At 40.7% G+C, this 24,621-nt stretch overlaps 1 protein-coding gene across 1 annotated transcript in view; it reads right to left on the bottom strand.

The window, feature by feature from the left end:
• Window positions 1-24,621, bottom strand: part of AFF2 (ALF transcription elongation factor 2) — a gene marked incomplete at both ends in the record, with an annotated part of 338,204 nt that overhangs the window by 156,835 nt on the left and 156,748 nt on the right. The gene's annotated exons all lie outside the window — the stretch shown is intronic.

The raw sequence follows: 24,621 nt of genomic DNA, 5'->3' as shown, positions 1-24,621 counted from the left end.
AAGTATCCTTTGAAGACTGAACAGCACGGGAATCCACCTCAAGAGGCTTGACAGATACTCCTTTTCCCCTTAGAAAGCTGCAATGTATCTATGCACACAACCATACCCATGCATACACAGAGTGGTGCCCTTAATGTCTTCCAATTGAAAATACTCATTTTTAAATGGTACTTATGCATGTGCCACAATCCTTCATTCCAAGGACATGAAAGAGCTCAAAACCTCTAACTACTGTGAGCAATTACATAAACAACAGGTGGACCCGTGTGTACAACCATTTTGTAGCACTTGTAGGTAGTTGTGATGGGCTCTTATCACAGGGGTACAGCAGAAGAGAAGAAACAATATTTAGGAAGGTACCAAAAACCAGGTAAGCACTCCATGAATATTCAGTGACACTTTTCTGCCTGACACTTCACTGTAGTGCCCTTGGTAACTAGTTTGGTAAAAGACACTCATGACTGAACTTAATCCCTGTCATCCTAATCTGCTACAGAGTTTGACCAAAAGCACCGACCACGGCTTTCCTCCTGTATTTCAGCCAGCACTAAGCTTCAAGAATAAATCCACACAGCTACAAAAGCCGAAGACCAGAATGACCTATTAGATCACCAAGCTCACGCTCTGCTAAAGTAGCACATTTTCCCTGTTTCTTCTTGTACTATCACTAGTCTGACATAGAAACTGTAGGGAAATGGGTCTCCCATCCCTTCCCTTAATAAAATATGGACCAGTGCTGTAAACTGTTCAGCCCTTTTTTGTGATAATTGTTAAAATTTTGCTTTCAGTGACACCTCAGCCTTTCTGTAGAGCTCTTCCCACTACTCATTTCTTCCCTTCATATTTACACCATGCACAGACATGCAGAATTTCACTTCACTTTTCTCAAATGGCGAATGTTGAACTTTTGCCTTCTTTCCTGATACACATTTTCCATCCCTGTGGCTTATGTCATCACTGTTCTCTGAATTTCCAACAGTTCATCAATATCTTGGTAAAGAAGTACTCAAGTGAATATGAGTACACTGCAGGGATATTAGTGATTTTTATCTCCTTCAGCAACTATAGATTATAATTTTCTTTTCCATAGCATCACTTAAAAACACTCAACTGTCCCCAGTTTCTACTCTGCTCAAATTCCACCTAACAAACCTAGCTTGAGAACTACCAGTGGATGGTCAGCATTAACTGCAATAGGCATGTAGCTCACCCTCATACCGCACAACTTGATATTCCAGTACTTCACTGGCCTTCCTTCATCCACCAGTGTTTCACTTAAATCACTTTTTTCCCTCTCAATACCTGTAAATTCCTTGCTAATCCCTATTCTCCACAGCTCATGCCAACTCTGCATTCAGTGAGGAATAGTTAACTTTAAGACCAGCAAGCACCAATATTACTACACCGTGCAGTGAGACAGTGGGAGTACATATGTCTCTAATACACTCCTGATTTTTTTCATTGAAAAATTAGTATGTTGGAATATGAGAAAACAAAACAAATACTCCCCCCATCAGCTTGCACATCAACCACAAAACCTTTCACAGCAGTAACAGAAGCGGGCCAAAATCCAGCCGAGTGAGTCAAGACCCGGAAGAGTGACAGCAGCAGAGATACAGCAGTCCTCTCTATATTTAACACTCCTCCCTACCATTACACATGCCATTTTCAATGGTTAACCAAGATACCATGTGTATTCTTTTGTTTAGAAATGTCTTAATTGTCACAATCCTGTTCCTGATCGTTAACACAGGGCAGAGCATGTTTTAACATGTTTCACAGTCCTCTCACAATTCACAGCCTTGTTTAAGTTTATGTTACTTCAGAACTAATGATGATAATAACAATAAACATACCATTTTACTTTAATAAAGCCCACTATATATTATGCAATCACAACCAGCTTCTGCTGGCAGCACTTGCTAATAACTTTAAATGCTTATGCATCAATTTAATTGTGTTAATGGCAAAGAAGATTTTAATAGCTTGACAGAACTTTTGTTCCCTTTGGCTTTGCCTTGTTTTGAATCACTGGTATTAAAGTAATGCAAGATGTCAAAGTGCTGTGATTGTCATCTAGGGAGATCCAAGTAGGAGCTAGCACAAAGAGGAAAACATTTAGATTGATGCAAACATTAAAAGAATAATTATTACAACATAGCCATCGAGAGAAGATCAATGTAAGAGTCTTTCCGTACATTATTATTAGTGTATTTCTAAAGAAATGAGACCATTCTTCTAAATTCATGCCACAGTTGCACATTCTAAGAGACTTGAAAGGCACAGATCTATTAGAAACTTGGTCTATCCTGAAAAGAAAACAAAAACAGAAAAAGAAAAAAAGCAACCTCTCAACCTTTCAAAGCGTGAATCAAAAATTGGAAGTTTAATTGTCCATAAACACTTGCATTCAGCTAACAAGTGCAAGCAGTCCCCCATGGCACACCACAGTATTCACGCAGATTCATCAGGACAGAATGAAACAGAGCACATACAATATTAATCACCTTCTCCAGTGCTAGTGCTATAACAAATTGTTATTAGAATTGCCATTAATAAGATGCCATGTTCCTCCTGTAGTTTAGCCATGATGGGACACCCATCCATACTACTACTTTCCTAATCTAATAAAAATGAAGCGGTTTAGGACCCATTGTGTGATTCTCCACCCTTCTCCTCTTCAGGTTTCATCCGTAACCTCCTAAAAAGGAGGTCACAGCTTGCACTTGTGCATGCTTTTGGTGCTTTTCTTCCTTTGTGAGCAGCATAGTCTAACTCAGCCAAAAGGACGGATTCCAGAAATTTGGCTTCTGTAAGACTGAGTACTTGCATTTCACATCATGAGCTCTTCTCTCAGCTGGCAGTCCATTCATGAATCCCAGACTGAAGAGAAGTGAATATTACCTAAGCCACAGACAGACGTCCTGAGGTAATAAAACTTCAATCAAAACAAAACCAATTCAGAACAGCTACACGCTACACTAAACTCATCTTCCAGTTTCATTTTAATCTGGCAAAGCTCTTTTGCATCAGAACACTTCATGTTTACTTTTAAATGCTGCTTGCTAAAAAAAGGGACAGGTCAGACGATCAAAATATTCCACCTAATACAAGTCAGTGTTATAAGGGTCTCTTCACGTTTTGGACTCACAAGAGAACAGAACAGAACTTAAATGATGTGGAACCCAAGGTTTAATGTATGGCTTGGATGGCTCAGGGCTGAACTTTAAAGGGAGGGAAAGAGGCCAGAAATCTAAGAGTGAGGGAATAGTAGCCTTTAATGTTATGCACATCAAATGACATTGGGTGAACGGTTATAATATCTGATGAGTCATGTTGATCTAACCTTCCATTTATTCATTCAACAGTTCCTTGACCATTCTTACCTCCTGGACAATTTATAACCTGGATGAGATCAGATTTTGTTTTTGCAGCACAGAAAAATCATGTCAATTTCTTTTCCCTGTAATTTACATCCAACAGCAGGCACTTCTCAGAAATGATAGCAACAAAACCTTTTAAAAGACTTGTCAGAATAGTTCTGAAAATTCAAATGCAGAATCAGAAAGCAGAAATACACGATGAATAATGTCTTTGTCAGAACTGACCAACTACATTCTCATCTGGATAAACTGTGAATAATCCCTCTGGCTTTACTGATGCACATTAGGCATTCAACAAGTAATCGCTTTTTCCTATCTTTATTTTACTGGAAAGATAAATGTAGCATGTTAAATGAATGTAGGAAACCCACTCTGATTTTTTGCATATGAGCACCTGTGTGCTTACACATCAAGAGCTCAGCTTTCATTGTCATCTCCTTTATCAAGGAATCTATTTTGACTCCAGGGAGGTGAAGCTCATACTACTGTTTACTCCTTCAAACACAAATTGATTTTTCACTTGCTAGCATGAAAAGATCATGTGCATGAGCCTTGATTGATCATTTCCAGCATGCATTACATGATTATAAGAGGAAAACACAGAAAACCAGAAGCAGACTGTCCTGGGTTCAGCTGTTTCTCTTTCTTAATAGCTGGTGCAGTGCTGTGTTTTCAACTTTAGCTTGAGAACAACACTGATAACACACTGATGTTTTAGTTGTGCTAAATAATGTTTACTCAGATCAAGGACTTTTCAGTCTCATGCTCTGCCAGTGAGGAGGGGCATGGGAAGCCAGGAGGAGGCAGAGACAGGACACCTGACCCAAACTAGCCAAAGAGGTATTCCATACCACAGCACATCAGGCCCAGTATAGAAACTGGGGGGAGTTACCTGGAAGGCCCAGATCACTGTTCGGGTTGGGCTGGGTATCAGTAGCGGGTGGTGAGCAATTGTATTCTCTCTCCTTGTTATTTCCCTTATCATTATTATCATTGGTGGTAGCAGTAGTGGTTTTGTGTTACACCTTAGTTACTGGACTGTTCTTATCTCAACCTATGGGATTTACATTCTTTTGATTCTCCTCCCGATCCCTCTGGGAGCGGAGTGGGGAAGAAGAGGGGTGAGTGAGCAAGTGGCTGTGTGGTTCTGAGTTACTGGCTGGGCATAAACCATGATACAGCCAAACCAGGACTGTCCGCAGAAGCCTCATCCTATGAATGCCTTCAGCTCCTGCCAGGCTTCCTATTAACAGAGGTTCCAGCAGGGTTTCCATATATAAGATGCTGGACTAGATGACCTTTGAATGTCCTTCCAACCTATGTGATTCAATTTTTGCAATACACTTGTTACAAATCTAAGAAGATGCAATACTTCAGCTGCACCTGAATGGAGGACAGAGCCATGTTTCCCAACATCAGCTCTTCTTTGATGGCCATCAGTATGTCCTTACACACTCAGGCTTCATTTTCCCTCCTCAGTCATTCCTACATCTCTTCTCGACCTGCTGCATTTCAGACTGCATCCCACCCCTCAGCTGCCATCTGACTATACATTTCTCCTCCTGAGGCAGACTGTTTCACATGTATTTGAGGTACACCACTGTTCAGAGCCCTCCTTGGGTTCTTTCACAGTTCATGCTGCTGTCTCTTTCTTAGCTCGCTAGTACTTTGCCCCCAAAGGGTCATTCATGTAAAAGACACCTGAAACAGATGTCAAACTAATCTCGCTAGCTGGAAGGATCTTGGCTCTTCTTTACTAACTTTGCCGCAAGCATGTAAGAATGGGAGCAGCAAAACAGCAAGGCATGAATATTGCAACCTGAGTGGGGTTTTTTTCTGGTGTATTTGATATTCATGAGATTATCACCACCATATATTAGCACTGTATGTTTGGGCTCTGGAAGTCAAATGTGACATTAAAAAAAAACCTAACCCCCCAAAAAACAAGTTAAATTTCTCCCTTGGTATTCAAATACATATATGCATTTTTCACAAAGTTATTAATTCTCAAGGGAGCTATTTGTGGGTCCCGAATAATGTATATCCACTGTTTCCTTTTAGTACCTCCACCATCCTTGAACCATAATTCCATGAGAAGACTACATTTCCCATTATTTCAACCCCCAAAATTTCTCCTGGGCCTTATTAAAAGGTCTGTGAAAATATATACTTTTAATATATATATAAATATATATATTAAATATATATATAAATATATATAAATATATATATAAAATTAAGAGAAAATGAAAAACTTTTGCCTAAAATAGAGTAGAGCTACTCCACTGCTCTCCCTCAATTCAAATACTGCAGAAGCAGCTGTGTCAAATACACATTTAGTGGAGAACCTGAACACAGGGAAAGGTTTAAGGACTGAGTCAAGTTAATTCATTTGTCAAGCTAGGACAGCCTGGGCTGGGGTCACTGCTGCTCTTCCAGTGGTGGATGGAGAAGTTTATGCCTCTTCCCTTGAGTAAAGCACATTAGCAAGGAAAAACAACTTACTAGTGTGGTCCAAAACATGACTGAACCAGATGCCTGCTGACTTTAGTGAATTTGCCAAAAGGTCTCTAAGTTCAGAAGCCAAAACTGCCACAATGGGTACCTTTAGTTTCATACAAAAGCCAGTGACTCCAATATGCTCCTCTCCAGCCACCTGGAGCCAGACAGAATGGTGCCGTTACACCAGGCTGGGACACTTGGGTGCTAGCCCACAAATCAGAAGGAATTATAGTTTGATTTCCCTACAAGGAACTCAGCTTACAATGACCTCTCAATCAGATCAACCCCAACTGCAAGGACAACGCTTTTTCACTGGCATTTAGTTCTGCTACAGCAACTTTTAAACTAGACTGACCTGGATGTGACAATTACATTTTTCTTGTTCTTCCCAGAGCACGGTGTATTTAGCCCATGTTTTCTTTTTCATTTCTTTGATGTTTTCTTCTAACAACACCATTTCAATGTTGATCAGCATGAAATAGTCTCCATGAAAGCACAATATGCTGATGTTCAATTTAAACTCAATGGTTCTTCATTATTTTCACGCAGTAAATTGCCAAACTCTATTAGAGAGAGAAGCCTGATAAAGTGATCTCTCACTTCAAGGTCTCCTGGGAGTTTTTTAATGTAGGTAAGGCTGCATATTTTTCTTCTGGAATATTCTTAATGTAGTATTTTAGCAGCTCACCATGATGATACAGAGTAACTGCAACCCTCTCTCCAACAAAAGTGTCATTTGCAGTCCTTCATTTGTGACCAAAACACTGGCTTGCATAAAAGCTCTTACAACCATTTAATACTGACAAAGAGAAAGGAATTTTGGAAATTAACATTTTCTTTTTTTCATTCTTCTTTTATTTCTTCCTTTCTTTCTCTCTCTGTCCCTCCTCCTCCAATGACTGCAATGACTTACTTATATAAAATAAGTACATTTTCTTATATGGCTTGGTATTTTCATCTTATTCTGGAAGAGGTTACCTTATACATTTCTATTAAACTGATGATAAAAGGCTCCCTGACCTAAAATGCCACCTTGCACTTGTCCACCTGATACATCAAAGCCTAACTAGCAGACTATGCAACCATCTAGTGTGGTGAGATATATGGTGCAGCAGAAACAAAGATCAAGTGTCTGTTTCTTGTCTTACTTTTACCAGTGTGAATGAAATCTAACTCCTCTGAAGACAGTGAAGCAGTTTAAATATAAAAGGAGTGTGAAGAGAGCTTGGTTTCCAAGTCTACTTGTCCTCAGATAGAGGGATGTAAATTAGACACCATATTTATTCTCTGTGCAACCCTTTGAGTAGAACCTCTTGGAAATCATTCAAAATCCCATTACTGCACAGACACAGCCAATTTAATACAACTTGGAACTGGATCTCCTTCAAATCTATTTCACACGAGTGGAATTTGGTGTCTGCTCCCAGCCCACGGCAGCACGAAGGCAAGCAGTGTCAGGCAGGGCTTGTATAACTTCCTGCTAAAATAGTAGCGATGTCGTCAGGTCAGAGTGTGGTGACACAACTAAAACTCCACTGATGTCAGTAAAGTTGTATCAGTGTAACCTGGAGCATTATGTGACCTCAAGAATTTAGACTGTACACATTTCCTGTGCAGTTTTAGAGAGGAACGTTTTCAAGCACCTATTTACATCTGACAATACCTTTACTGTAGCTACATGAATACGGTGGGTGACTGCCAGTTGTCTGCTCCATTTCTTTTTTTGTAGCAGGCATGAATGTCCTCACTGAAGAATGTACTCCTGGGTATAATTTGTACAGTAGTTTGCACAGCTGCAAGGCCAGTGCTGGGACCCAAATTAATCGCTCAGAGCTTGTTTGCAAATTAGTAGTTTTCATACGTCCCTCTAACACAGCCACCACTTGCAGTCTGTGTCCTCAGACTGTCTTCAAAATAGAGGGCCAGAATTCAAAGGGCAAGGACATGTTCTTGCCAGCGGGAAAGAAAACAAATGTATTCTGAAATATCTTAGGGTTTAAAATCCAGCACTACCTGTTAGCATAACTAGTCCACACAAATACATTTTTTTTACATAAGCTTCAATCAAATAAATGAAATTCCTATATGAAATAAAAGCAATTTTCATTTTATTAATAATTTAAATTAATGATTATGTCTTTATTGGGACTGGATCCAAATTCAGAGTACATTAAGAGCCAGATCTTACGCTCATTAAATAGTAAGACACACTATAATCTCAACTGCCACTGACTGTCATGGTTATCATACAAAAGGAGAGCTAAAATAACATTTTTTGGACAGTATGGAACTTAGAACAAAGAAAATCTGATTTTGAATGGGATTTTTATGGCCTCTCTTTTAGTTACATTTCTAATTAAAATGCTTTGATCTATTAATGCCAAGGGATGCTGCTAAATGTATTCAATGCGGAAGTCACATACTTTTCCTCAGCTCCCAAAATCTCTTAGATCTGGGTGCACTTATGCTGCATGCAGTTAAACCCCTCACTAAAATGAAAAGATATCTAAGAATAACTGACTTCCATTGGATTTATAAATCACATTAATTAATTCTACATCTCCAGTGGTGTAGAGACCAAACTCTAATGTGAGATCTAATTAAAGAAAAGGGAAAAAAAAAATTGGAATTGAAACACAGAAGTAACTGTTTAGCCTCAAATTAATGAGGCGCTATGCTAAGCAAGAATGTCCATAAATCCCTAATGAGGATTTTAAACACATTAAAACTTCCTAATACAAAGTGTTTGCCTTCCTTTTATCCAATAACAAATAAGCCAATAATTTGCTGCTTCTAAATGACACTATTAACTGTCATGGCATGTTTTATTTGACAAACCCTCCATTCAAATACTGTAAAACCAATTAATTTGCCTGCTGTGAAATGTGTTTCTTGATAGCTTTTATGTGATTTTTCTTCTCAAAGAAATGTAAATAGGAAGTCAATGTAGGTGCCTTATTTTGCTTAAAAATACGCTGCAATAACTATAGATTTTCTAGTCAGCTTGCATTTCAAATGAATTGAAAGATAACCTCCATTTTCAGGTCATCAATCACATAATGGTCTCCTGATAAGTAAACAGTTACAGAGTAATAGTTTTATTACTAGGGAAATGGTCCCATATTTGAGCCCTGATAGTTGCAAAATTATCACTTTGTTCTGTTATAAATAATGGGTTGCACTCGGGTGCTTGGCCTCTCACCCTCCCAGGCAGCCGGCAAGGTTGGCACTGCTTGGGCACGGAATGCCTTCTGCTCCTGCACCGCATTTACTCCCCACATCTTCCAAGTGTGAGGATGGCAACGTGTCACCTTTTGGGTTTTGGTCAGAAAAATCTATAGGACAAATAAAAGATAATTCTGTGGTTTCAGTGGTCCCCTGGGCCCCACTTAGTAGATCTCAGCTGAAAGAAAGAGCATGTTGCCACTGCCTCACAATTAAGCAGTATCTGAATCTCCAAAGCTTCCCCAAGGTTTTCTCATCAGGAAGATCAGCCTACTAAAAAGTATACATTTTATACTTCAGAAATACACTTCTTTTTTTTCAGCCTGCACCCACTATGTGAACTGAACTACGCTGTAAATTGAAGGCAAAGTAGAGGATAATGCATGGCATGCCATGCTTTATGGTGCCTAACTGAATGCCAATTAATCTTTACAACATATGTACAGTTCCATCAGCTCTTGCATTGCATCATGATCACATGGGGACTGTGGTTTCTTTGCCTTAAGACGTGAACACAACTTGACAAAAACCCACAACACACCACATATATACACACAGAGAAGGAACACGGAATCAAATAAAACAAAGATGCCTACCAGCGTGAAAAAGGACATAACTGCTCACTTATTTAATCATCTGCAATAGATTGCCAACCAGAACTAGGTAATTTATGCAGCCTGCCATGACAGCTGATTTCCAATTTGCACTATCTTGTACATGTGTTTCTTAGTGAAATAAGCAAAGACCTGCAACCTCACACAGGAGGGCAGCGCCAAGGCTGCCTGACACATGTAGAGAAGCGAGGCTGGGACAAATCAAAGGCAGTCAAACTGCTCTGCAGCTCTGATAGTCACCGTCCCTGTGGCTAATCCCTTTATCAGCACGCATCACTGAGACACAAGGCCCCATACACCGATACGCTCCTTTTTCCCCAACAGAAATTCCTGATAAAATTGCCAGAAATTTTTGCCGCAGTGACCTTTCCATAGGGATGTCTGGAGAAGTAATTTATGTTTAAATATTATTATTATCATATAAAAAATATAAGAGCATACCCAAATAAGAGAAAAAATGCATTCTGCAAATAACCTTATTTTGCTCCTTTACACAATCCTATTTAACGAGCTTAAGAATTGAATTGCAGCAGTTTCAAAAAGTAAATTGAAGAGACCCCATGTCTTGCCTGAACAGTGAGAAAAACGTTCTTTCTATTCACTCTCAATTAATAAAAATTCCCAAATTAAACCTAAAAAAAAACTTGAGTGAGAACTATGCTTGACACAATCAAGTATCAAGAAATCAATTTCATGATGGATACAAGCTTTTGAGCTTAAGATACTGCACAGCGTAACCCGTATTTTGCTCAGTTTGCAATCCAGTGTTCCTGAGCTCTGAATAAGCTCCATCTTTCCAGAACGCAGCTGCCTGCATCTGATTTTGCTGCTAAAATGTAAATTAAAAAATGTATTTTTAAATGTATATTATTGTAATGGATCTGATATGATATCCCACATCAACAACTTCTACATCTACTTCTTAATCGAGACATTGAATTGGGCTGAGACCACCTGACATTATTTCACTTCTGACCTTTTCAACTGTCAAAGCAGACAGATTTTTATCCTACAAGATTCGAGCCAAAGCCTCAAAGGTGCAGTGCCAGAGCATTAATCCATTTCACTAGACAGTCATTGAAATTATAATTGAAAGTTCAACTTACTTTAGCATTTTATGCTGAAATACTTCTGGCAGCCCAGGGCAGAAAGTCAAAATCTGGTTTCCAATGGAGACCATTTCCAATGGTTTCTAAATGTTGGCAGTGAAATTCCTTATTGTCAAAGAGATCAGCAGATGCCGGCTTCCATTAATTTACTTTCTGTGACTGCTGTTCACTTGAGGAAGCCCTTCTTTACCTAAGGATGCTGACCTGCTGCTGGATCCCATCAGAAACAGACTAGGAAAGACACTGATTTATTAGGAGAAAGGGGACATTTCAGGAAAATTCCCTACAGCAGCCAGGGCAAATCCCATCCCTCCATTTGTTTTGACTGATGCCACAAGCAGAAAAACAAATCTGCACAGAAGACAACGTAGGTCTCTAAAAGCTCCAAACTCAAGCTAAATAAACTGACCCATGTGTTTTACACTCTCAAGAGTAACTCGGGAAGAATCTGAAGGATCCGTAGACAGCTCTTCCTCTTCACCAAAAGGTGGTCATAAAGGAAAAAGGACTTTCCAATCTGAAAATAGCATCACCATTTTAAGTAGTCAGTGTGCTATAAATCCTTTGTTCTGGTATTCTGGAGCTGCTCAGAAGTCTTTAGCCAGGAAGTTCCCTATAAATAACAATTTATTATTCTTAGACTAATCTCAAAAGCTATCTAAACAAGCATTTAAGTTTGAAAGACATTTCATTAAAACCTAAATGTCTTTTTTTCTTCCTTTTTAAAGTCAGGGCTGACTAGTCATTCTTGGCATTTTATCCAGAAGCTAAAATCTTTCCTTTTTGGGAGTGGGCAGGGGGAACAGGAAAAATGAGATCTAATACCTATTATGCGACAATAGGTCATTTTATCAATGTTTTCAAGACTACTATTGTATTTGTTCTGTAAAATACTCTGTCTGTATCTGCACAAGGTCCCTTAAATTCTTAGTGCCAGGATGTTAGTTCCGTAATTCAAAGCACTGAGAAATAATGCTGCAGCAATGTGTGAGCAAGGGGAAGAAAACAGCCCTGAAGACCACATTAACAGGGTGTGTTGGGTCTCCTTGAGGCACAGTAACCTCAAGACTCTGCTCTCAAGGTCAGACCATTAAGGCAAGGAGATAATGGACTGGCTCCAGGCAATGTAGATCTCACAGAAGGGCATCTGAGGCACACCAGAATTGCATGGTACCATAGGGACATCAGCAGTGACATTAGCAAACCTTCTGTACCCTTGGAGAGAGTGTCTTGGCACTTACTGCTTCAGCACCTTTAATTACTTTACTGTTACCAGCCCTGTCTCAGGCATCTGTCTCCTACCCTGCATGTGTATACGTGCACATGGATGCACATGCATGGAACTGAGTGTGCATGTCTTTATTCTTCCCTTCCTTCCTACTTAGATCTTATCGGCAAAAGTGATGTACTGATCAATAGCATTCTTCCACACACACAGCATGACCCCTTCAGTGACAGATCTGGTCGTGCCAGATCCTGGTGCAGAACAGGCAGCAATTGCTCTTTGGATTCCTGTCTGGACTATTACCTTCAATCTAGTTTTCCCACACTGTACTCAAGCTACGTACCCTGTCAACGATCCAGTGCCACTGCCACCACCTACAATGGGATCAAGGACACAGGCCTTTTAACAGTCAGCTTTTATAGAAGACGCAGTTAATTTCAAACAGGTTTTTTTTTACAATCTTTACAGTAAATCTTCTGACAAAATTTATCAAAGTAGAAAATAAAATCATTCAGATGCCACAGAGACAGAGGGGATGTGGGAATTTATGTTTTCATTTTGCTAGAGGTGTTCCACAACTTCGGGCAAGTTAACTAATCTCTGTGTTTCTTTGTTTAGGCACCTGTATAAACACAATAAGCAATATCTAAGTAGCCACCACCTAGTTACAGCAGGAAAGCACAGGTTTGGAGATCCTCAGCAGGATGGTGTCTATAGGAATGACATATATACACAAAGCTGCATACAACTGGAGATTCCTGACTGCTGTAAATGTCAATCCTCAATAAATGGTTTGACCTTTTTTATCTATTACTTCCATGTTTTAACTGAGATCAGGCCTGACACGTTGAACATTCCAGGGGAATAAATGCAGCTTAGAGATGACTTTGCAGTCTCCTGTCTCACATCACACTCTTGAAATGCAATGATCTCCCCAGAAATACAATGATGTCTTGGTACTTAAGCCCCAAGAACCCCCACCATCTGCTTGCTGGCTGACCTAACAAGCCAATGAGCCCATTATCAGTGTGTCTCTGTAAGCCAACGAGGTTTCTTTCAGTGGAACTGCTCAAAGTATACAGCAGCTTGATCTTAGAGAAGTTATTCTCTGGGCATTTAATTGAGATTTTCCGTGGGCAGAGTTGCCTTCCAGATGAACCCACTTCTGCAGTGACTACACAGAGAGGCCAGGGTCACTGTTCTGCTTAATTGGGGTGTCTCAGTTAACGACTGAAAGTTAGGTGAATTACATATGGATCACAAAACCCATGACTGCGCTGTAGCTCATGTGCCAGGCTGGTCTCGCAGTGTAGAAATGGAAACAGATGGGGAATAAATTCCCCATTGGACAGTGGCTTGGGGATCTGAATGCGAGGCCGAGAGCCAAGCACTTTTGTCAAGACAGACAATAAGCAATTTGTCGTCTAGCGATAATTTTGAATTGGAGGGAAGAAGGGGAATTGCTTTGATTCAGCCTTAAAATGATGTTTAAAAAAATTCTCAGAAAGCTGAAAATTGGAAATTATTCATTTTGTGTTGATTTAAAAAAAACCTTCGCTCTGATAAAAATGGAGGTGTCTCCTATGGACTCTAACCTGGTAAAACACTTTCATTAGGAAAAAAAAACAACGGCAGGAGCTCCAGAAGGAAACAACATATTTTGTTTAAAAGATGGTAATGTGAATCAAGGAAATACCTACCTGTCTGCTGCTGATTTCACAACTTCCCAGAATTTGGAAAACCCAACAGAATACAACAATTATTAATAGAAGTGGCAGTGCTCCTAAACTTGATCTTCCACTGGATCAACTGTGTCCCTCAAGTTGCAGGGCTACATGGCTGAATTCCAGGCTTCCCTCACCCACAGCTTTGCCAGTGGGATAACTGAAAATCCAGTTTCCCTTCCACATACAACTGAGTTCATTAAAGTCACAGAATTGTTCCAGGGCGAAGGTGGGGGTTTTTGTCACAAATGCCTCTGTTTGTGTGCTATCAGTCAGCTCAACAAAATGAAATGAAGAAATACTCAGAAATTATCAAACTGCCCCATTTTCCTCACTGGCTTTTATAGAGAACAGCCTGCTTTAATTGGCTGAAGGAAAAAAAGATGTTGCAGCTGAAATGGCCAGAAGAGAGTAAACCGCTGGCAGAATGATGTCTTCCTATGTGAGAATAGTCCAAGACTTAATTCCATGTGTCAGGGGAAGATAACACACAGCCATGCGCATATGATCTCATCAGCCCTTCAGGAGACAGGATTTGACTTGATGTTTGGTTAATATTATTTTAGAGACTTTCTTAATATGTTTGCAGAACACACAAACAAGGAAAAAAATGCCATGTAAACCTCAATCTAGATGCCACTTAAAAGGATATGCAATCATTCTAATCAGAGTAATCACGGCATTATTAATTACGAGAGGGAAAAAATAGATAAACAACCACTAGGAATTCCACGTGTTGGCAAAAGCGTTTGCTGTCTATCACCAGCGTTTGCATCATTCTGATGCTCATGTGCACTTCTATGTACATACAGGAGCACCACTTGCATGCACGCAGCAGGTATCAGCCTAAGGGTATTATTCAACCTATTGGGGTGAAAAACATCCCTGCTGCCACCTCTGCCCTGACACCTCATCTGCGTGGAGAGCTCCTGCCTGTCCCCCCTCCTTCGGGCAGTGTGATGGTCCTCATTATAACGACACTGGGTTATGTCCTTCAAAAAGTCATTCCAGAGCTTTGTACCGACTAAAAGGGAATTCAGGGTCAGTTACTAGGTCACTTCCCATTTCTTGAGGCAACTGAAGGCATTTTCAGTGCTCCTGCCCTGAATGTTTCTCTGCAGGGACCCCAGGCAGGGGTTCCCCAGCAGCCTCAGGGCAAACTTAACCCAGTTCCTGCTGCCTTCCCCAGCTCCATCAGGGTTTGCAAGTGCAGCTGAGTACGACCTGAGCTGCCTCCGACAAACTGACCTTTGGCTCCAGCTTGAGCAACCTGTGAGCCCTGAGACACAGGAGCTGGCTGCACCAGCAAAAGAAGCAGAGCTTGGAAAGTTTCTTTCTAAACAACAAAGGCTAAAAACTTAGGGGTGATTCTCTGCTGTAACTTGACAGCTAGAAGGGAGGTGTCAAACTGTGCTGGCCAGTGGCCATGCTTGCAGGAGCGCTGGCTGTTGGTCCCTGCTGTGCCAGACATGGGTCCCTATCCCAGTATCTGCAGAGAAGGGCTCCCACAGCAAAATGCCACCCAAGCCCAGCTCCTGCTGGGTCCCACAAACACCAAACACAGCCTGGAGCCATCCTCAGCCTGCCTTCACTTGGGGCCAAAGAAACTAACAATCAGAGCTTTGTTTTAAGCCATGAAAGCTTAACCTCTGTGAAGCCCGACAGCAACTTGTGCTTCCAGCTAAGCCATCAGCATTTTCAAGCCTCAGGGAGATAGACAGACACTTGTGTGGTTTTATATATAAAGTCATATGTATTTGTAAATACTCAGATGATTTCCATACACACCCACCAGCCACACAATGCAGTAATAAATTATTCCAATAAATGGCAACTCTAAGAAAAGCAACTCTAAGAAAGCAACAAATATAATTGCACAAGGTTTAAATAGGATGCAAATCAGCATTAAAAAAAAGCGAGTTAACGTGAAGCTGTTTACTTCTAGAGAATCTCCTCCAATGCTCTAACATTTGAGCAATAGCCTCCAGTCGTGAGTGTGCTGCAGGAAGTAACAGAGAGCAGTTCAGCAGATGAAACAAAGAGGACCTAATTACCATGCGAAGCACAACATCCTTCAGATGTGATGAGAAACGTGACTGCATGAAAAACTGATCCTGGGGAAATTTCAAAATATGACCACCCAAGCATAAAGAAGAGAGTGGTGAAAACCAGAGAAACTGCAGCATGAGGGTATACTATTTCTATACAAAGAATATTAGTTTAAACACATGAACATACAGATACTGTGTACGTACCCGCATCTATATGCAGACACACCAATACAAGGAACTATGTGACTGTGGATGAAAGCTATAAATGTATAAAAGCTTTTAAACCATATGCTATGTATTAATAAAAAAATCACATAAATTCTTTGTATGTTGATCCATGAAGATTCTTCAGGGAAAAGCAAACAAAACAGCCAAATGCATGAAAAACAAGCAAGCAGCCTGACAATCCTGTGCTATCCTTCCCCTTTTCATCATACTTCATAATTTAATATTCATTTTTTGCTTACAATTCCACAGTTTGAATGTAAATAATTTATGAATATTGGCCATAAATTATACTGGGGGGGGGAGTGTTGCGAGGTTTTTTTGGGTTTGCTTCTTTTCTTTCTTTTTTTTTTTTAAGAGGAACACTGACATCATTTTGGAGCAAGGGAAAGCCTGATCCTCAGTTACAGATAGAGAAGTCGTGCCATTTAAAGTAAAAAGTTCCAGGTGGTATTTAAAGCCACAGTGGAGAAGATGCTGGCCTGTGCTGGGGCTGGGCTCAGCAGTCAAACTCTGCCAGCAGCACCCAGTGCAACTGGGATACCGAGCCCCCAGCACCAGCATGGTGTGAGGCCACAGCTTCCTCCAAGTCAGAAATACAGCACACCATTTCTAATTTTCATCTAACAAATAGTATACCCTTTTGGGTATGAAATTGCTAAAAAATTAGCATCTCTTGAACACCCTATTGCTAGAGAACCTGAGCAAGGCAGATGTTAACATATTCATTTCCTACCCCAGCCTTAAGGGGGGGTGTGTGTGTGAAGTTGATGGTGCAACTTGATAGGCTGTTCAAAGTATTCAAAAACTGAGAGAGTTTGCAAATTCCTCGGTACAATCAATACTGCTCTCCAGCTCCAGATTCCCTTTATCGATGACAGCCTCTCTCATTGCAGTGATTAGAGATTCCACATCTTTTAATCACAAAGAACATGACAACTACAACCTATCTATAGCTTTGTGATTTACAGCAATTGATGCACTATCATAATTGCATTAGTGCAATGATAGCTTTTGGGTGTTACTCAAGCAGCTGAATTTAAATATGGTTGCACTTGTGACAAATTGACAAGGAGAATACAATGTTTGAATCCAGCAGTGATTTTAACCCATTCAGCTTCCCTTGTCTCCCCTTGCCTGCTAGTGGCAGGGATGAACCGTTCTTTTCCTGCCTCACCAATTCTAACTGTAGGAAAATGGAAAGCTGACCTGTGGATTAAAAAGGAAAGCCACATGATGTATATGTTAACAGACAATAAGTTTTGGGAACAACATCCCACTCTGCTAACAAAGTATCAACTCCTGTTGCTATGAGTGGGTGGATTTCAGCTTAGCCAGTAGAGCCGTTATTTTGATGTTTTTTGAGATGACTCCCCAGTTTATACCATAAATCATCTGAACGCTGATGCTTCTTTTTAATTTCAGGGGATTTGTTTGTTTTATTTTTAGCCTGAATTCTGACAGAAAGGAGACACCCACAGATTGCAGCCACGGGCATCTGAAAAAACATATGCGTTTGTGTTCTTACACAAAAAGGGTGTTCAGCTCACTCCTGCTGTCCAGCATCAAAGTCAGAAGATACAGAAACTCTTCGGAGTTTGAAAAGAAGGCAGTGGGGAAGACGAAAGAGACCCTACTGCTGTCCCATTACAGGAAAAGCTAATAAAGCTCACCCTTTGTCAGATATCAGAGCATCCGCATCAGAGAGAGAGACATTACAAGCCAGGCTTCATTAGCTCATCTGCTCAGAGAGAGACTTCTTTTTACAAGAGAACAGAAGATTTCAGTCTCCTGAGCTGAAAGAAAGCACAGGCTGGTAGGGAAGAATGAGCCTAGATGAAAAGCAGGATCTTCTTATCTCTTTCTAAACATTATCATACAAAGTATTGGCTTGCATTCCCTCAGCAGCGTCCCACCTAAGAGCACTCAAAACAATGACTAAGTGCCAGAGCTGGTGCCTGCTGCTGGCAGGCAGTTGGAACCAATTCAGGTCAACTTGCATCTTTCCCCAAAGACTGACCCAATGCCAAAACAGCTATGGCATGCGTCATGATCTCTTGGAAGACCTCAGTTCAGCTCACTGCTCTGCCAGATGCTTCTTACACAAAGCCCAGGAGACCATACTCTCTCTCTGACCTCCAGCTTCTACCCAAAAGCCAGGAGGGCACAGGGACTCTGGGAAGACCACGTCACACCTGACAGGGGGAAGCCACGTCACAACTGCGTACATCAGCACCTCGGCTGCAGGCACACAGCCAGCCACAGAGCATCTCCTTGTGAGAGCTTTGGATTTACAACAACAAACCAAAATCTACAAGTCTAGCATGTCATGAGAGATAAAGGACACTACCGGTGGCCTAGATCTATGCCGGCACAAACTTGCATCACCTCCCAGCATCCCCACTTACACATTTCAGTGCTGGCAGGCGCAGCACTGGCACCAGATCTAGCATGCTCTGCACTTATCTGAACAACTGGCAGGGCTAGCACTGCTGCTCCTCTCACTTTGAACAAAGAACAAGGCCCGAGGTGACCAGCCCATTCACCAGCCCTGTGGCAGGGCAAAAGGGGAGGACAGAGGAACAACTGAAGGGGGAGGACACAGGAAGAACTGAAGAGCTGATTTCCCTTACATCAACAAGAATCCTCAGAATTCACGCACAACACTTTATGGTACAGTTAATTTACATGCAATGTCCTGGGGATGTTTCTGAATATTTTGAATCACCAGGGATTATCAGGGCCTCTGGACTGCAGGCAGGAGCCCAGTATACAGATACTTGCACTGTCCCTTCCTCAGCTGAGATCCTCAGACCCAAACAGTCTGTCCAGCTGTTATGTCCTCCTCAGCCAGCACTCTCTAGGCAGAGCTACTGAGCAGGATGTACCAAGTTGCCTGGGATCAGGTCCGTTAGTCTGGCTGTAAACTTGACTTTGCTGCTGGAGCTGATCATTTTCTCCTGATGACAGAGCACAGGAATGGACTGAACTGTTTAGTTTGGGAACATTTAAATAGCTGGAAGGATGCTCAGCGCCAGTGTGTGTGAAGTGTTTATTGTTCTAAATCAAATGCCAATATAATGCCAATATATAAACACACATCTTTTAAAAAATCCACTCTTTTCCTTAAAGCCTTGAAAACACACCCAGACTATTAAGTTTCGTTACTGGGATAAAATCTCCCCATCATTGCTGCATTCATGGCAGGACAAGTGCTTGAACAGACTAATTTCTCATGCAGCTATAACAGCCTCTGCCTGTTCCCTCTGCAACTGCTTGAGATGCAGTTTCATTAACATCCAGGTACATCCAAGGCACAGGGTTGTAACCATGTAGTGACCCAACTGGACTGGCGCACTTGTCCTGTCTCTTGTCTTGAGGCTCTAGTGAGAAGTATCAGCTAAGCCGCTAAGCACAGATTTCAGAAACTAGTTTTAGGCAGCTGCTGGATATTGTGCTGGATATCCAGACTGGATATTCTGTTTCTGGATACAGCTCCCAAGAGTAAACAACTGTTGTAATCACAGTAAAATAAATACTTTATTACAGTTGAATAATGTTGGTTCTAATTACAGTATCATTGATGTATTTTTCTATTAGGGGAAGATTTCCACTTATTCTTTTTTATATTTATTTACCCAAAACATAATACTCAGCATGATATTTGCAATTGAGCTGCCGTTGCTCTCTTTTTTCTGCCAGTTTTACAGCTGGGTTGTTAAGCAAAGTTGATCTCACATCCTTCCAAAAATCAAACAGGTATCAGCCTTGCCCAGACAACTGCTCTCATAAAGGGGCTCTTCCTATGCGTTCTAAGGGTTAAATCCCTTACAATTGCTCTAGTGTCTAGCCTTTGCCAAGGGATTAAAAAGCTTTCTGGATCAGACCTAACAGGCATTCAGCTTTGTTCTCAATGCTCAGCTGGCTGTATGAGGAAACTCAAGTTGATATTTTGGTACATAACTGGCTTTTTTTTGCCAAGGAGATACCTTACGGATTAGTATTTTGTTCTTCCAAGTCATTTTTCTCATCAGCGCTGCAGGGGAAAACTGCACTGCTTAAATATGGGACAGGCCAGGAGTTGAATAAGCAACAGCTTTATTTCTTAGTCTATGCTGCTGGTTACCTGCAAAATCCCAATAACATGTGACTAAGCTGCAATAATATCACATACGCTGGTAAAGGTAAAAAAAAAAAAAAAGCGATACCCCTGTTCTTCCTCCCTGCATCTAAGCTCATACTGACTGCTTCTCCTCACCCAGCTCCCATACACTTGGTTGTGCAGATGCGCTCTGAGGATGTGGGTAATCCAAGATTATAACCTGAAACCTTTACAAATACTGCTATGTCAGGAGTGGGTTATATGGGAAAACAGAGCAAGTGCTACTATTTATTCAGGCAGCCTATAGTAAAACCAAGCTCAACAAGAACAGGACGATGACAGTAAATCTGGAAACTGCTGTTTAACAGCGTAACTCCTTCAGCAATGATGACACCACCACTCTATAACCTCAGCAAACAACCACAAACACAGGTGGGTGAACCTTAATGCTACAAGGGCCATCCCTAGAAGGATGCTTAAAACCTGTCAGACCCTTTCATCCAAGATTCAAGTTCTCTAGGTAAAAGAAAGGAAGTTAGGAGATCATTTATTGATCTCCCATGCCTTTGAGAACACAACCTCTACATGCTAGGACTGACACATTCACTGAGAAAAAGCTTTAATGCCTTTTTTTCCTCCCACCTTTTCTTGGAACTGTTGCTACAGACAGCACCAAGATGTGAAGGGGCTTCTTGATGGACAGAAATGATGAATTAAAATACACCCAAGGACTGAAAAAGTTTGCCTTACACTTGGAATAGATTCCCAGCAGGTAAGAGGGGGAGAGTGGTGGCACAGGAGTGCAGCCATCACTGATTCATACAGCAGAGACAGCAACACCTTCAGGGGCCAGAGACGACCAGGAGTTTTCTGGAGGTTACATGGGAAACCGGGAACCAAATCCAGGGTCTGACACCTCCTCTGGTGAAACTGCCAGTGACTTCAAACACCATTGACTTGTAACAGCAAGGACAATTTACACGAGCTGAAGACCTGCCCCCAGGAGTCCTGCCTGGTCGCCCTCTGCTCTTACTGCTGGAGATCAATGACTCTTACAGGTCAGATTTTTTGTTTTGTTTTGTCAGGCTTAGATTGATTCTTTGTACACTGCTGAGATCAAATCAATTACTTTCCACTCCAACCATCTGACCAAAGTAATTCTAATGGAGCAGAAAGCAGAAACTCAGATAAAAGAAGGGACAATGTATTTTTCACTGTTATCTTTGCGCTGAGCATGATAAAGAAGGAATGAAGGCTGAAATAAAGATCATTCTTAATAATTCCCCTTCACGTAAGAGTAATGATCTTAATTCCCACATTTTGTCTTTGTTGTGGAGATTGGGGACATGAGTTTAGATGGAAGATGAACCCTGTAAGTCTTCAAAGGAAGAGCACTTATAACAGACATCCTGTTTCCCTAATAATCACATCCAGGAAAACTATTATTTTGGAACACAAATGCATTTTCCAGCTACCTTAATACCATTTTTACTGTTCAGCTGCATGAAAAATTACCTAACCTGTTGGAATGGATTTCTTGACCCACACATAGCTACATTAAAGGGTGTAATTTAATGCAATCTAACTAAATTAGCACCAATTAGACAGGCTAAATTAAAGGGCATGTCACTAATAAATTTTATGCTAAACATATTGCTGATAACAAGCTCACTAAAAATTGCATAATGAAATAAAATATTCTTTTTAACACTGCTCAGTCTAAATATGAATATCTAAAAAGTCATGAAATAATGAAATACAGTATGCTAATTCCCAGTTGCCTTTCAGGATAGCATCACAGCAATATTAAAATGCACCGATTATGGCGGTGTTTAAAAACAATAGGTCAAATCCCACAGGGAAACAGAAAGCCAGGCTAGATTCCATGCAATATCCAGGATCCTGATCCTGCAAACATTTACATATATGTGCCCAGGTCCTTTGAACTCAGCAAGTCTGGTCTTGTACAGCACACTGTGGTCTTGCTGCTGTGTCTGCTCAGAGAGCTGAATCATAACATGGACCAGGGTTTTGCACACTGAAGGCACTGATGTCCATGTTCTCAGCTATGCCCCAACAAACATCTGGGAGGGGTGTAAATGAGCCATTTATGTCTCCATTCATTTTCATTCTCAGGGAAGCTCAGAACTCTTGGATGCTCCTTGTTCCCAAGGACTACCAAGGTACTAAATATTGTCAAACAACCTGGTTGCATCCCCACTTAATGCACATGTCCTCTGCTGCGTGGACTCAGAGGTTTATGACCCTTTTGCATCTTCTTTCTGACAAAAAATGATCAAAAGGCCAGACAAGCTCTGGCACTCTATGTACAATTCATCTATCACATATTTATTAATCAGTAATAAAGTAAATCAGGGATAGTAAAGTGGAAGTGAAAGCTTTATTAAGACAGACCAACATGTCCTGAATAGTAATGAGAATGGGCTCCTGGAGCACATTCTCTGCATAATGAGGGCCAACATTAACTAATTAGGGCCCCCAGCAGGGTCCTTGCTCACCTGAGTTATCTTTTCTCACACAGGTAGTCTAAAGTTAATAGGCCCATTCAGGTGAATAACATTTGTAAAAGCATGTTCTAGCCTCAAATTTCCAGTCTTCAGCTCCTGTGCAAAAACCAGAACTTCAAAAATACTTCAAGGCAGAAACAGAGGTATTGTTTTAATAAAAAATAATTCTGTGGAAAACCTGCATTTGCTGGATTCTGTTCATGCCATAGGAAAAATAAAAGGCATTATGACACTGTGCAGTGTCCACTGGGAAGTGCTAAAAGCACCTGCAAACTTGGGTTTTCCTGCTGTAGTGCTTCCACTTCAAATAGATTTTTAAAAGAGCTAAGAAACCAAGCCAAACAACCACTGTTACTCAAAGGCTCCTTTCAGATTGTATGAAAACAAACCAGCATCAAAAATGGTGAATTGCCATCTATGCACATTTTACTACATGAAGAACTGAAAAATGAGTGACCTCACACTGGGGCATATTTTGAGGTAAAATGTTGGCTCTGGAACAAAAGGGACATATTCAATAGTTTTAGGAGTGCTGTGGGTTTATTTTAAAATAAATGAATTCCTGATTTTTAGATTTTTTTCCCATCCAGTCTTTAGGTCTCCACCCATGTGGATGCAAATTGCCACTATTTTATTTACTTAAGAAGAGCTTTGAGGCTATTATCCCCACAGGATCTTGCCCATAGGAGACGGGAATACTTCGGTACAGAACACTTCCATTCATTGTGCACTGTGCAGCATAAAGCCCCAGATGGTGGCTGCCTCTCCGCAGTGTTCTTGCTAAAACGAAAGCAGCCCTCTAAACATACCACTTGACTATCATTTCAAAAACAATACACAAGTGATTTGTTCTCTTTAAAAAAAATTATCAGTTTGGTTCATTAACCTATAGCCATACAAAAGCAGGAGTCAATTACGCTGCCACATCAGATGTGTGTAAAGATAATTACCCTGAAAAGAAGATGTAAAGGTGTCCATAAAGGCAGTGAAATGTGACCTATTAAATCAAGCTGTAACCTATTATGGGTCAAAAAACCCATTTGTAGGGCCAACAGGCTCATGGCAATGGCCAACCTAGCATGAATTCTGCAGGTGTCTTTTTCAAATAAACATGAAATCCATACTTTTCATCCTGCAATGTTACTGTCTTCTTACCTTTCATACATACTTACTCGACACACATGTACAAACGACACACACAAATGTCCCTTTGAAATTATGCAGAACACCACACCATGTCTGAGCAGTTAAACAGCAAATAAGACACAGAAAATAAGCAACAGAAAATCCACAAGGAGCACCATTACCCTGCTGTTTTACCGGGCATTTCACGTTGCTATTAGCCTCTCCATCATCTTACACAAAGTACCCTATCCTTAGTAAGTTAAATCTTCATTGGAGTCAATGATCCAAGTCAAGATCTGACCGATCTGACTGATTAAAATCTTGTAAACATCCTGAAATTCTTGTTTCGTGAAATTTTCTAATGCTAATTTGAAGTTACTAAAAAAATACACAAAACTTTCACGTGATCTTATTTGGCTGTGTCTAACATCTGAGTGATGTTCCTTTTGACTGATTCAAACCCCTTCATTTCAAGTAAGCACCTCTAATATCTGAAGAACCTTACTTAACCAGTTTAGATCATATTTTGCCTCATTTGTACTCACTGCAACAAATGTGTTGAAAAAATCTGCTTTATGTCACATGCTAAAAAATATCAGTATTACTGAGACTTCTCAGAAAGCCTCCCCTTTGGGACTACTCCAAGTAACCTTCTGGGTTATACTGGGCTTGATTCTGCATTCACTTGCACCAGAGGTCTAATCAGAAGTAATTAAATGGAAGCCACCCCAGTTCTTTTATGGCAATCCCAAGAGAACTGATTCTGTAATTAAACTTGCAAATTTTTAAACAGAAGTATTGCATTAAT

Source organism: Psittacula echo, assembly GCF_963264785.1.
Source record: "Psittacula echo genome assembly, chromosome: 8".
Taxonomy (NCBI): Eukaryota; Metazoa; Chordata; class Aves; order Psittaciformes; family Psittacidae; genus Psittacula; species Psittacula echo.
The sequence above is the reverse complement of the archived record's forward strand: the minus strand, read 5'-3'. Positions and strand labels throughout refer to the sequence as shown.